Below are 16,154 nucleotides of genomic sequence, written 5' to 3'. Positions count from 1 at the left end.
TGGGAAAAAAAAGGTGAGACTTATAAAATTTATACATAAACAAATAAGTTAAAATAAGTTTCTAGATAAAATGCTATTTTATAAGTTTTTTTTTTTTTTTGATAAACTAGTTTATAAGTTTTTCTTGTGTGATATATGATTATATGATTTCTCATCTCTTGAAATAAAAATAAATAATTGTTCTGAAGGAATTTTCGTTTCTATCTCTAACAGATATTGGTTGTTGATACATGATTCAAGTTATTAGTATTAATTTTTTTCTATTCTATTTGTTATCTTATTATCTTTATTACAATTACCAAATTAAAAAAAAAAAACTGCAAATACAAATAATTAAAAAATGATGAATCCGCTCTTAGGAATCATTCAATCCTCAAAATGATTAGTACAATGTTCAAGGTAACATACCAATATTCATTTGGAAACAAAAAATAATAAATTATTTTAAGTGGAAATACGAGATATTTTGTTCTACCATAAAGAATTGTTTGATATTTTATTTTTTATTTTTTCATTTCAAAAAATTTACACGATGCACAAGGAAAGGCATTTGTCATTCGTTGGTTGTTAGGGGCATCCCGAAAATGTTTAGGTTTTAATATAACTTTTAAGTTAAGTTTTGAATTAGTGACTACTTTCAAAGGGAGTGGTGATGGCATACAATAGAAATGGGTTAGATCTAACCACTGTCCACGTTGGTAGAGGTACATTCTCCTATGTACATTAATCCAAGTCAAAGGGCCAGGAAAGGCTACACAATCCTAGACTTTCTAAGAACTTATTCTAAAAACATGATTGACTTTTCTTCTAAAAAAACAAAGGGCTTCTCTAATCTTAAGATTAACTTTATATATTTTTTGATCCTTGGACGAATGAAACAATGCAAAATGGAATGCTTGCTGGCTAGCAATATAGATGACTAACATGTAATACAGCTGAATTCCTCCAGATCACACAATAAAAAGGCTTTAATAGGTTATCAGATTAACTAATTGTCAATTGAATATATACTTTGGTAAATGTACTCTCTCAAGTTGAGCAAATTAGATCTCTTGAACTTGAGGACAGACCAAGACAAATCAAACCTGGAGTGCCAGATCATGTGAAATGAGATAATGATTTTAATTTACTACTTGCATTTTTAACAAATTGTAGCATAGCAATAGCATCTCTTTCAATTATTATATGTTTAACATGTTACTATGTAGTGGATTACAAGTACTTAAATTTGTTGTACTTAAGCAATATGGGACAAAATTGATAAAGAAAGACACTATTATATTTGGAAAAGATAAAGGAAAAAGGGAATCTCAAGAGCTTCGTGATAAGGATGGGAAAGAAGATTTGATTTTAAAAATAACATGGGCTTGTTTTACAAATGAAGTGAAGAAATCAGACAGCAAGGAATGTAAAGATTGTGTCCGTACATAAACATTTTATTTTTCCCTATGTTTCTCTTTCCTATCATATTGTTGATTATTAAGAGAGGAAAGAGTATTTGTCAATGTGGGTGCCCCCACCCAAGGTCTCAAATCTAAACTCATTTGTGAAAACTTATTGAAAATTCTAGGGAGATAATTCTTACCCACGTAGGACCTACATTGCAGATGCTACCTTTTCTTGCCAATGCTTATTTATTTAATCCATATCTTAATCATTCTCTTAAAATCTCCAAATTTTTTTTTTTTTTTTTTTTTTTTTTTTTTTCAAGAAGATAATCATACATTACTTGTTATCCAATGCATCTTCTGTGAATTCTCCGCGCTACATATGCCTTAGTTGCATGAGAAAGCATCTTGCAATAGTGCAATGTTACTTTTAAGGTGTCATATGATGCTAATAAAAAAAAGACATTTAAAGACAAGATGATTCACTCTGGAAAGAATCATTTCCAATTGAAATCTTCCAAGTTAATTTGTTTTGTGCATTTAAAAAATCTAATGATGTTAGAAGACTCGTGTAAATCACACAAAATCGAATAAATGTCATGTGTCTCACATTTAGCTAAAAATGAGAAGAAATATTATCTTGATTCTTGACATATCATAATAGTAGTAAAAAAGAAGAAGAAGTTTGATGTAGCCTTATAAATTTTTTGTGTTCGTCTACCAGATATTTAGCACTAGGCCTCATGTCATGTGTGCAAATCATGTGTAAAACAAATTCTAAGTCTTATCGAGTCTTTGTGTTTCAATAATGGCAATCTACCATGTGTCTTAGAGTATGTTTGTAACGTAGATTGCCCCTCTGTTAGTTCTTTTTAATCTAAATAGCAGGTTATATTAATTGAAAAAAAACCTCCCTTGTATACCCCTTTTTTTTTTGCAAACCATTTCATGAGACCATCACCCACACCAAAAACAAAAATGAAAATGAAAGAAGAAGAAGATGAAAATTAATGATTGGCACGTCTTTGTGCACGGTTTGGGAGTCATTAATCATTATTGAAGATGTTGCTCAATTTATTTCTGTTGCTCAGTTTTTAGTTTAAAGTTTGTTGTTTTGGTGCACCAACTTGGTGACGATTTCTTCTCATAGTAATGTCTCAATTTTTGTTGTTTTAGTGTAATACCTTCAAAGAACTGAAGAAGTGTATATGTTAGGTAAGAAACTAGTACTAGAGAAAAGGTATCTCGAAAAGAAAGATTTACAATTCCTTGATAGGAAAGATATGTGGGCATGACATAAAGATCAAAATCTAATCCAATTACTACTTGTCTTTTCTCAAATATTATGGTTACTTCAGTTTAGGCCATCTTCTAGTAATACACCTAGAAATAAAACTCTGTTCTTGAGAGATAAATATAATATTGATATCAAAATAGTCCTATAGACATACCACATTCTTTGTTCATGTGAACAAGTAGTCCATCGGAAAAAAAAAAAGTCCCATTCACACAAACTCATGTATACAAATAGTATAAATTATGGTCCTGAATCTTCTCAACATTTTATTGTTGTCAAATATACACACAATTTTCGAATCGATACAAAATATCAACTTTGTGAATGGGCTAATAAATAAAATTTGTGAAAATGATGTTATTCATGTAGACCAAGTTTCAAGTGGATTGGTTTTTTGAGTAAGTAGAGGCAAGTTTACAAGCCATATGTATGATTTAAATTTAATACAAAGTCACCTTTTTTTCTTTTTTCTTTTGTAAAATGGGTAGAATATAATACTCTAATAAGCCATAATAGAGCTAAAGCAAAAGACTGTCATAGTAAAAACCCAAAGAATTTTAAAATAATAAGAAGCAAATATCAGCAGAGTGAGAAATGCCATTGTAGAGAGGGCCAGAAATGAGAAACCCACGCCACCACCACCACCTCAGCTAAATATCTTTTTTATTTTATTATTATTAAGGAAGCTAATACCATTTCCTTATTGTTTTTTAAGGGCTAATAGCCTAATACTATTTCTATATCTCGTAGACTTAATTGAATACATATCAAAACGTGAATCCAAACAGATAGTAAGAGTCCATCTATAAAAGTCCAAAAATCTGTATCCACAATAATTGCAAGACCGATGCTCCAGTGAATATCCAGAGTCACCCTTGTCCTTTTGCCCATTGGCTCCCTACCAATGGAAAGAAATGTCAAGATTTGTTGTTATTATATATATATATATATATAAAGGGCAGAGCCCACCCATTAAAATGTAGGAATGACATTTTTTATCTTTCGGCCTCAATCAATTAATACCCACAGCCTTGTAGTCAAATGGTATTTTTAATATTTCCAACCAAAATATCCAATCATCTTTGAATATTGCCAATCATCTTTTAGTTTTCAATATTGCCAATCTGAAACCTTGTCTCCATTGACCAACTAGTGTCACTCAAATAAGAGAACATTTGACAACCCAGTTACTATGAAAATGAAGAAGAAAATAACATAGTTCAAATAAATTAATGAGATTTTTTTTTTGGGTACAAGAAAATCATCCCAGCCACTAGTACTGTCTTTAAAATCACTCTACTTCCAATTCTCAGACTATTATTTTTTTACAACTTGTTTTTAGTATACCAACTTGGCGTTGGCTTTTTATCATAGTAATGACTCCATTTTTATGATTGACAAGTCTCCCTAAGTTCTTATCAAACTCAAATTTCATCTTCTTGCCACAACTACTCAAAAGATGTCAAGAATTAATGGCAATGGCGCCCCTAACCAATATTCTGCACAAACTAGACGTATTCCCACACCAGGAAAGGCAACAGTGCTTGCATTGGGCGAGGCCTTCCTCAAGAATGCTTGGTGGAGGTCTACATTCGTGACACAAAATGTGTAGTCTTTTCCATTAAGGAGAAATTGGAGTGCCTGTGTAAGCAAATATTAAATACTTCAATTTGTGCTTGGAACTTCTTGAGACCAAATTCAATTTCTTGCTTTCTAAATTGTCCTGGTTTAGTTTTTGGTTAAGTTATATATTTAGTATGCAACTTTTTGACCCTTGTTTCAAAATTTTCTTTACACACTCCAAAATATTTCACTTTTGTTCCTCTATTTTCAAAACTATTTTAAAATGGTTTTCATCATAACCCATGTTGTACCAAGTGTACAAAGCTCCTATTTTTGCGAGATCTAGGAGAGGTTATGGTAGGCAGTTTTACCCTTAATTTATTGAAGAGATTGATTCTCAAACTCAAATTTGTAACATGTTGCTTTTAGTGGAAGACACTTGTCTCCCACTTTATTATCACCTATGTGACAAAACGGAATATTTCATGCCTCACCATAGGCTCTACATCATCAAAGTGACTTTTGGTTTCATGAATTCTATTTGTAACAAAATCACAATTGTTATGTCTCTTTAAAAAGAGCTAGGTAGTATTAAGGCAGAAAGAAGCTCTAATAACTTTTTTTTTTTTTTTTTTTGTTTTGGGAATAATGTATTTAGTGTTTTAAAAGAACAAATGTGGATTTCTATGAATACCAAAAACCCTTCCTAGAACCTTCCTTTTAATTCATTTTACCATTCCCAAGCCCCTCACCCACGTGACCTCCTTTGCTCCTTCGCATTTTCCCATTGCATTTATTTTTCTCTCATATGTTCATTCCCTTCTTTACATTGCTGCTTTCTTCTCAGCATATCAGACTATCAACTTCGTCTTCTTCTCTTTAATTTTTTCTCACAGCGGTAGTGCCTAATTGAATATTTTGTTTCGTCTTCTTCGTCTTTAGACCCACACAATTTTGGAACGGAACATAAAATTTTTAGGGGTTGATGTTTGTGAGAGAGAGAGGGAGGGTAAATACATGGGACTGAGAGAGACGACATAGCTAGCATCTGGTTAGACTCATTTGAGAGAGAGAGAGAGCCGAGGGAGGGGGTGAGTGCTTATCGGGTATAAAGTCAGAATTTTTAGTAAAAAAATTTAAAACTTCAATTAATAAAGAAATATAGTGTTGATGTGAAAAATTGTCAAAGTTTCAAATCCTACGTGGCAAGCTCTCATGACGTGAAAAAAAAAGTCAAAGGTTTCGGTTGTAATAATAACTAGTCACTAACCCGTATGATGCACGGGATAGTTAAATAGAAATTAAATATAATTATTTTATTTAAGGTATTGGCTTGAAAATATATGAAAATAAAACAATTTGTTCAAAATAATAGTTCATAAATAAAGATAAACACTACAATTTGTCACATTTTTAATCACAACACTTGTACAAACCTAAAGCAATATAATTTCATAGAGACAATAGATTGCAAAAGTAATACATGTAAAATTTCATAAGCTTAGAAGAGTAGGTGTTATCGACGCAAGTTGAAATTTTCTTTTATTATGAACCTGTTTGATCAACCTATTTGAAGTACCAAAAATTACCTTTGTGGAGAATAGGGCCAAAGCACCTGATGTTGCATGTTCTGAGAATACATTTTTTGATAGCGTTGGCTTCTAGTGCATCACCTAAATAAGGGGTTTAGAGACATGGCCACATGCATTAGTTTGAGCAAATAACATTCTAAGCCAGCTTTATGAAATCAGAATGCAGCAAGTTATGAAGGTCCATATGATTTACCCAAAGGTGTAGAAGTAGCATGGGCATTTACATAATCCACCTGGTTAGGATGAAGGCCAGACTGCAGATCATAAAAAAATGAGCATATTATAACATACCATAATTATCCTTTAATGCGCATTGGCATAAAATTTAACTTAATCAAAAGCATTTTGTTAAGGAAACTATTAGATCAATCCTACAAAAGAACTATTTTTAAGGGTCATACTAAGATGGCAAATGAAAAGAGTGAAACAGCAATGAAGTTAGACACCAAGACAATTAGCCCTACACCTGATCATTATGACCATACATCCACTAAATTTTATGTGTTCTCATGTGAAATTGGTCACATGAGATTTGGATGGGTTAAAACAATCATTTAAATAAATTTTAGGCACATAACAATTTATTAGATTTGAATACATATCCGCTAATAGTCTGCAACATCCTATATGTGCTGCCACCACAAAAGAGTACCAAAATAAAAATAGAATTGATCTACAAGATATATTGATCTACATATATGTATCATTTGCACAATTAGCTAATGATAATATATGCATATACAAGAGTACACGTGCATGCCAACAGTTAGTATACATTATGTAAAAGGTTCAATGCAATCAATTAGATTGTTACCTGACTTAAGGCTCGCTTCATGGCCAAAATGGCACCTCTTCCATTAGTACGTGGCTAAGTAATGTGATATGCATCACCTAAACTATATTATAATCTTCAAAACCCAATAATCCACAAAGGCATTATAATGAGAGATTTTATAGTTATTTTTGTCCATGATAAATGACTTGACATCCCATAGCCACAAATCTCTGCATAGATTTTTGCATCTCGATTCTTTTGCATGCTCAAGTTCCTTCACAAAGAAAAAAGATAAATATCAAACCAAATGAAAAACAGTGAAAACTACTTGATAAGAATAGAAAGAAAGGGGGAAAAAATCTAAATATTCAAAAAAGAGATGTTTCAACTCACTTCCAACACCAAGACTCTAGAGCCTTCTCCTATCCTGAGCTTAATGTAAAATTTAGACAGTAGAATGCAGGCATACCAAAACAAAACAAAGCATAAATTTGAAAAATAGGGAAGCAATGAAAATATGCTTACAAATAAAAGTCCATCATCAGTTCATTATTTAATTAGAGAAATAGATAGGCTCAAACAAATAAAGTCCATCATCAAAGAATGAAAATCTATCCAAAACTCAATCAAATCAAATCTGGATTATAGAGAGATGTAGCAAATACAACAGGGACTCTAGCCTTATACGTGCAACAATGAAAACAAGAAAGAGAGTTTGTGTAATATGCAGCTGGCTTTGTACTTAATGAACTTAGCCAATAGTTCTTTTGCAGTTCTCATGAATGTGTTCAAAGCAAGATTTTTATGTCTTTGTACAATCACATGAGTTTGTTTAAACAAAATTTCATATACGCTCAAGGCATAAACAAATTTTTGATAATTTGATCACAACACGGTTACTACAGCCTACATCAACCAACAGTATTCGAGTTGGACGAAAACTTTTTACACATAAAAACCAAGAATAAAGATTCATGACAAAACCAATAACTCAATTTCCAATCTATTAAAGATATAAACCCCCCTAAGAGATATCTTTACAGTTTACACAATCAAATCTGATTTTGCACAACCAAACACAACTCTCTGCTATAGAATCAATATCGGTTTCCTGCATGTTTTTCATGGATGTAATTTTGTAGTTAGGTTTTCAAAACTTGCGTGTAGGGTTTTGTAGTTAGTTTCTCGTAACATGAGTGTAGGGTTTGGTTTTTTGTAGTCAGATTTAGTTTTTGTGTTTTGTTTTTTTTATTATTGGGTTTTAGAAATATAAAATCAAAATTTTTAGAGAGATAGAATTTGAGTTTAAGTTGGACTTGTTAGAGAGATAGAGTTTCACTTCTTGTTAAGTTTAGACTAAACAAAAATAATTTTATTTAAATAAAATGATAATTTTATTTAAATATTGTGCTGATGTGGAAAATTATGAAAGCTTCAGAGGATTCGGTTATATAATAATAATAATAATAACATAAAATTTAATTGGTTTTAGACTCTTTGGTTGTTGCACTCAATAATCCACTTGCCACACATTTAAAACTTAGATGGACATGTAGCAGTGGGTTTCAATTAGCTCAACTGGTAAAGTCTTCGATTGTTGAATAAGAGATCTAAGGTTCAATTCCTACCTACACCAAAAACCGATTGGTGTTTTTGGTCTAATGACAAAGAGCTATTATTAGGAGCGGACGCCATAGGTTGAAACTCTCTCTCAAAAAAAAAAAAAATTTTGCACACGTGGCGAAAAATTAGACTCCAATTAAAATCCAATTTAAAATTTAATTGGATTTGGACTCTTCCTTTTTTTACACTCAATAATTCAGTTGATACAAAGTCTAAATTAAATGGGACACGATATGCAAAATTGAGAATCCAATTGAAATTTAATTAGATTATCTTTAAGCTTTATCTATTAATATATATTGATAAAAAACAATCTTAGGTTTTTCCCTTAAAAGTTATAAAAAAGAAAAAAGAAAAAGAAGAAGGTAATCTTAGGTTTAATTTAAGAACTTACTTGTCAAGAATGGACAAAATGTTACTCCTATATCTTTTTGGGGTTGACATATATCCTGCGTTGTTATAATAATAATAATAATAATAATAATAATAAAAACATCTATCCTGTATTAAGTGACAATTAGGAATTGTTATTTTCTTTTTCCATAAGTTTCATGGATATTGGCGTCTAATCTAGTGTGAAGTCAATAAAATTAAATAATAAAAAAAGGTGAAAAATTCTAGGAGTTATTGTGAGGAAATGAAACATATTAGAAAAAAAAAAGGAAAAGAAAAAAAAAAGATGTTTTAAAATCAATTTAAATTAATCTCTAGCCTAACAAAAGAAAAAAAAATAGTACACGAGTGGTTAGATATATATATATATATATATAAACTTGAGAGATTATAAAAAGGGATTAAACCATTCAAATTCAAAATCCCATTTTTATTTTTTCACTCAAATTCAAAATTCCCTTCTTTCTCTCTCACAAACAACAACGGTCTAATACCACCGTTCTCTCTCTCTTACGAACACCAACAACAACACCACCACCACCACTCTCTCTCTCTCAACACCACCACCACTCTCTCTTACAAACACCACCATCATTCTCTCTCTCTCTCACCTAAGCCTGAAAGAATCTCAAACTCTGTGCAATTTCTCTCACAGACGAAGACTGACAAATATATTTCTCTCTCTCCACCACCATGGCTCTGCAACCAACTATGGCTTTTAAGGGCCTTATGCCGCCTAACACCTTAACAATGTCCAACATCGGTAAGGGTGTCTCTGAAGAAGATATACACCTACTGTTCTCAACTTTTGGGTACTTGGAATGGATCAAATTCTAAACTTCTACTTGCGCTTTGGTTAAATTTATCTACTTTTACCATGAGTGATTCTCATTTTCTTGGTGTTCTTGATGTATCATATATCTAAAAATTGAAAGTTTAACAACTTCATCATCTAAGATACAATTTGATTATCATGATTAGTTTAACTTAATCATTGAGAATTTTCATAAATAAAAATAAAAATAAATTTTTTTTATCAAGAATACCAAGAAAATATATCAAGAACACCAAGAAAATGAGAATTACTCATCTTGGTACTACGTTATATGGAAGAAAATTGTAAGTTCCTTTATTTTCCCTCACTGTCTACATCAAATTTATATCAAAATTTTTGCTTCACTGGAATGGCCAAAATGGGCCGAAACTTCCCGAAATTCAATCCGAGTAGGAACAAATAGCCTTACCATTTCAGTTTGCTTACCAGTTTGTTCCCATGTCCTAGCATATCGGCCTGTATTGGGTAGCGTCTCAAAGTATAGGGCAGCGTCTCAAAGTATAGGGCTGCGTTAGAAGAAAAAAAAAATCATTTAGGATGTGTGTGCATTCGTGTTCAAGCAGCACACTGTGTCCTTACATGTTTTACACGAGTGCAGCAACCAAAATTCTATAATTTTCTCTTACAAATCAATCTATTGATTTGGTCTTCATTAACATGGAGAGTTAAATACATGTATCATACATCTGAAAATTGAAAGTTTAACAACTTTACCATCTAAGATACAATTTGATTATCATGATTAGTTTAACTTAACGCTAAGAATTTTCATAAATAAAAATAAAAATTAAAAAAACTTATCAAAAACACCAAGAAAATGAGAATCACTCACCATGGTACTACATTATATGGAAGAAAATTGTAAGTTCCTTTATTTTCCCTCACTGCCTACATCAAATTTACATCAAATTTTTTGCTTCACTGGAATGGCTGAAATGGGCCGAAACTTTCAGAAATTCAATCCGAGGTGGAACAAATAACCTTACCATTTTAGTTTGCTTGCCAGTTTGTTCCCGCGTCCTAGCATATCGGGTTGTATTGGGTAACATCTTGAAGTATAGGGCAACGTCTCAAAGTATAGGGCTGCATCAGAAAAAAAAAAAAAAAAATTATATATATATTTTAATCGAGCTTCATATTTATAAACTTGTTTATGAATATATTATTATATTTGAACCTAATTTGTTTAATAGTTTGAGTTTAAACTTGGACTTGAACTTGGCTCGTTTGCCAAATAAATAAATATAAATAAGCTTGTTCTCGAGCTGAAACTAAATTATTTATAAACAACTTGGTTCACTTACATTTCTAGATAAAATGAATTTTTATTTTCTATTTTTGTAACGTTAGAAACTTTCAATTTCAAATTAAAAGAATAAAGGGTAAGTTTGATTTTGATACAAAAATTAAATACAAAAAGAACCAAAAAGTTGAACTGTAGATTGTTAAATCAGGCACTGTCTCCATAATCAAAATGTTATATGATGAATCTGCAATAATGTTATCAATAGCTATGGATTACGAAGTTGTAGTGATGAAAAGTTCTGCCTCTGTAACTCTAATTTCAATTGAGGTGGTCATAATTTTTATAGTTTTGCATTCGATTATCTATGATTTAGTTTCTTTATGTACCTTTTTTTGAGATTTATAAGTAGGAAAATTGGAGATATAGTTACAAATAAGACAGAAAAAATTAGGTGAATAGATCATCTATATTTATATTTATATATTACTAAAAGCTGAAGCGTAGCATTTAATGTTGTTACGCTCCCGTTGAGCCACATCAACTGCCATGTCATTTCTAATTTTCTTTCCTTGAATTTTTCCTATAATTTTAAAATGCTTTTACTAAATTTTTTCTTAATTTTAAACTACTATTAAAAAGAAAATTATTTTCAGCCATATTTCCACCATAAAGCCCAATCTTTTATAGCTTTAATTATGTTCACCATAAACCCCAAAAAATGAATATTACGTTGCTGTCCACCGTTAAGCCCAAATCCAACCCTTTATTCTTTTAAAGGCCCACCCTTTCTTCTTCTTCTTCTTCTTCTTCTTCTTCTTCTTCTTCTTCTTCTTCTTCTTCTTCTTCAGACCTTCAGCATGACTAACGCCAACCTCTCTCTCTTCCAAAGACAAATTCAATACTTCAGACCTTCGGCTTTCTAACTCCAACCTCTCTCTTCCCTTCTTCATCTCTTCCTCTCCTTATTTAAGTGAATCACTCCTTCATACCTCATTACTATCTCCCCTCCTTTTGCTCTTCCTATATTTCATGGTTTCAAAACTCCTCATTTAATTGAATTAGAAAACAACATATTTGAAGAAGAGCTCAAAAATACTGATAGAATATGGATGATTCACTTCAGGTATTTCACATTTGTTCATGTTTCATTTGGGAGTGTTTTTTCTAAATGATTTGCTTAAATTGATGGGTTTGGAGCCCTGTAGTGGGTTTTGCTAATTTCAATTATTGGACAAATTGCTCTCTCTTTTGTATTTCAGTAATTCAATCAATACTCCATTTCCTATCCGTATCCTTTTGCTAGTGGCAAATTGGTCTGACCACAAGCCCAAGTTCAAGGCAACTGTCAACTTTAATGGCAAGGGGTTGTTAGCTGCCTCCTCTATACAAGCCGTCGAGGTATACTTAAATTTTATTTTCTATGTATATTTAAAATTTATAGGGTTAATTCTTCTATGTTTTCCTGTTTGGGTATTGAGTTTATGGTAAGGAAAATTACCCCAATCTGTGATTATTTTTATTAGGCTTATAACAAGTTAAGGTTATACAACTTTAGGGGGATCAGAGGAAGAATGTTTCCACCTTCCTTGTGCAGGTTGGCATTGTGAAGAAGGAACATATCAAGATTCATCGTTTTTGTATAGCTGCAGCCTGCAGGTCAATCTCCATATGTGGTTTACATTATTCTCATCACGCTATAGTGGATTGTTTATGATCTAAACCTTAGATTGTAGCCATAATACATGTGACTTTGTTATATGTACGTCTATCTTCTATGTCAATTTGGTAGTTTTGCTACTTGCTGAGTTGTGTGGGAGGGTCATTATGGATTGTATCGAAGCCTTTATCCATACCTTAATCAATAATACTAATTTCCTGTTTTATATAGATGATTGTGCATTGATTGGATGTATTTAAATGTCTAATTGATTTAATTGTCACGTAATTAGGTATTGCCAAATTTGGCTATGATAAATTGATAATAGAGTAGATAAACTAATAGAAAATGCCGAGAGTTATTCAAATAAGAGATGAACACCTTAATAACTTCTTCTTTCGTTGCAGATGCTTGCATTTTTTTTTTTTCTTTCATGTTTGTAGTTGTACGTCANTTTTTAGCTTTAAGTTATTTTCCGCAGGGCACAAGTTTCTTTTGGATTTTGTGCACAATAAATCTCTCTCTCTTCCTCTTAAATTTCTTATTTCATAGAGTTTACCCAAAAAGTTTTTTTTTTTTTTTTTAAATGAAAGAATTTTGATTTTGTTAATTTTTAAATTTTGAGCAAGTTATTGGGGTTTTAGTTCATAAATTTTGCAGTTAGAATATTGTTTCAAATCTGATGAATTTTGGGGAATGTAATAGTGTGAAAATTTTATTAACTTTTACTGCCTAGGAAGCCAACTTGAGTCTAACAAGAAAGCCATGAACAACTTAAGTTCAATATGAAGGCCATGAACATCCAAGTAGTCTGTTGGCATGTTTTTGTTTCAATTATTTTCCTTCCCTTAATATAGCTTTGCTGTTTGATTTGTTAGTTGAAATTGAAATAACACAATTTTCTTATTGTAGATGAACTTGTTTATGGGTTTTATTTTGTGTATAGTTTTCAATGCAACTAACATCAATTCAATACACAAACATGAAGGTGGAAATGGGAGTTCTTGATGCTCTTTTTTAAAGCTCTATTTATTAATTTCCATTGCTTACTGTTTCAATGTTAACGATTTAGTGACAAACTTATTTTGTATTTATACTATTGTTTTACTTCTGAGGAAAATTTGATGAGTTTTCTATGTTTGTGTTTTGTAGTTCATATTGATTTGCTAGATGTGAATGGTGATGTGGGGGACTTAGACGAAGATAATGAGCTACCTATCTTCTATCTGAAGGTTTTTGTTTTTCCTTTATATTAAGCTGTAAATGCTTAATAGTTTCTTTGAAATCTTATATAGATTCTATTTATAGTCATAGGTTCAAAATAATATATTCAAAAAAACTCCTATTAATTATTTTTTTACTGAGTTATTGAATCAAACATGCATCCAAAATATGTTTTAAATGGAAATAATTCAACTGTTGATTATTTACCTTTTTTTTTTTTTTTTTTTTTCTAGACTAGAGACGAATGTTTATATTGAATTGTGTACCTGATGGTGCATTCCCACACATAGATAGAGCGGAAGAAAACCATAAACTGGAGTTCTATGGAGTTCTTGAAAACTTGCCTCAAGTTATGATTAGGAGTTCTATAATGATTGTATGTAACTTATTATAGAACATGGTGGAAAAATTGAATCTAAAAGAAAGTAGAACCATTTTGGATTAGCGCATGTTGACAAGTTTGGGGTTTGATGCTGTCATAAAAGTTTCAGTGGAAATCTTCTCTCAGTTGCTAAGTTGTCATGTAAGTAAATTAGGTTACTTATTGAAAAAAAAAATTGTAAATTAGGCTAGATATTGAAAATTCTTGTTGAATGCTATAGTTACTAAAAGCTATGTTTAGCTACTAAATTACTTGAGATGTTCCTTAAAATTTGGGATATAAGTTAATAAGAAATGTCTTTTACATTATGCTTTCAAATACAATTTTTATTCAACTTTGATGTTGGTTTTTATTCCCTTTTAGATTTTATAGATAAGTAGGAAAACAAAATTTGTATTTTAATTTTGTGTGTTTTTGTGTATGCATATCCACATTCCCACACACTACATATATAGGACAAAATTGCAAAATGCCCCTTTTGGGCAAACTAAGCAGCGTTTTGCCCTTTTTCTCAAACTAATTAGGGAAATACCCCTATTTTGAAACTCGATTTTTTCAAAATCGAGTTATTAAAAAAAAAAATTCTGAAGCCCTATAGCGGCGTTTTTAAAGACATATAGTGACATTTTCAGAACCTATAGTGACGTTTTGTAACTCGACTTCCAATAAATCGAGTTATAGGCAATTTTTTTAATTTGTTTTACCTATAACTCGATTTTATATAAATCGAGTTACAAAACGCCACTATAGGTCTTGAAAACGTCACTATAGGCTTCTTAAAAACGCCGCTATAGAGCCTAAATCGATTTTGAGAAACTCGATTTTCAAAAGAGAGGCATTTTCCTAATTAGTTTGAGAAAGAGGGCAAAACGCTGCTTAGTTTGCCCAAAATGGGCATTTTACAATTTTGTCCTACATATATACTATCAACTTATATAGTTGCATGGCTAGATAGTTTAGCAAATACCTGTTAGTCGTAAATGGGGTTTTGCATTTTAATAAAATTTAATGAATAGTGGAAAATTTGTTAGATAGCACTGATTGTGTTTTCAACCAATTGAATATCAAGAAAAATTTGACATTTTTTTTTAGTTTATATAACATGCCTCATTAAATAGGTCAATCTTCAAATATTTAGAAAAAAATTATAAGTAGCATGTAACTTTGCAATATGAACTAAACACTAGACTTGTGTATCTCTTTTCCAACTACAAAATGTACCAATACTAAGAAACACTATTTGAAAGGAGATTTAATTGGTGTTGGAGCATTTTAATATTAAATAAATGAAATGAATAAATGTAATAACATAAATGAAAAGATATTGGAGTAAATATGGGAGATGAGGAGTTAGTGAAAATGTTTAATCCCACATTGAAAAGGAGAGAGACTTTTTTATTCTTTTTAATTGTGGTGATTAATGGGCTAAAATGTATTGACTCAGATATTGGGCTAGATACGTGCGCAAGGGGGAGGTGAAGAGTGGAGGTATCAAAATTGGAAATGAATCAGCCTCTTGGATCCTCTTACTTGACAGCCCATTCAGAGCAATTACCATATCCGTTGGTGAGTAAATGGCCCGAATTAATACTCCATTTTTACTATGGAATATAAAGAGCCATTAACCCACTTAAGTCATAGAAGGTCTGCACCGGTTACAAAGTTTAGCCAACCAAGGGCTTGAATCTCCTTAAAGAGAGCGAGTGCCGCGCCTCAGTCCAAATAGTGTTGTGTAATTTCTCTTTACGTTAATAATATTCAGAAGTATTTTTCAGTTTCTCTTTGTGCTATTTCTATTACCATTGTAATTGCAACAACAATTGGAAAATAATTGTGCTTGCCGAAGGAAGAGTAAAGATTAATAAATTTTCTTTTGTAAGTCTGGAATGAAGTATTTTTAAAGGTTATGATTATGGATTCATCAAACTTGCAACATTTAACCATTTAAATTTGTTGTTTAAGTACATGAATTTTAGGAATTAATCTTACAGCTTTCATCAATCTAGAGGAAGATGAATTAAAAAAAAAAAATGAATTTCTTGAACATTTTTCTGAATTTTCCCGACTAGTTCTGACTAAATTTGAAAACAGCCCCATAAACAGTTTAGGCAGAAATTGGAAACAGTATTTGATTCTTGAAGCCACAAATTCTTTTCGATAATTAGGGATTGGGCTGGGG

The 16,154-nt window shown here is 31.2% G+C and overlaps 1 long non-coding RNA gene across 1 annotated transcript; it reads right to left on the bottom strand.

Moving 5' to 3' along the window:
• Nucleotides 1-3,676: 3,676 nt before the first annotated feature.
• On the bottom strand, nt 3,677-6,709 carry LOC136068310 (uncharacterized). The gene is made up of 4 exons (XR_010629686.1): nt 6,655-6,709; nt 6,034-6,094; nt 5,838-5,921; nt 3,677-4,326 (listed from the first exon to the last, which is right to left on the bottom strand). It is a non-coding gene; the product is annotated as an uncharacterized LOC136068310 (long non-coding RNA).
• Nucleotides 6,710-16,154: the final 9,445 nt, after the last annotated feature.

This window comes from Quercus suber, unplaced genomic scaffold (assembly GCF_002906115.3).
Source record: "Quercus suber isolate HL8 unplaced genomic scaffold, Cork oak 2.0 scaffold_109, whole genome shotgun sequence".
NCBI lineage: Eukaryota > Viridiplantae > Streptophyta > Magnoliopsida > Fagales > Fagaceae > Quercus > Quercus suber.
This window is presented reverse-complemented; position numbering and strand designations above follow the sequence as displayed.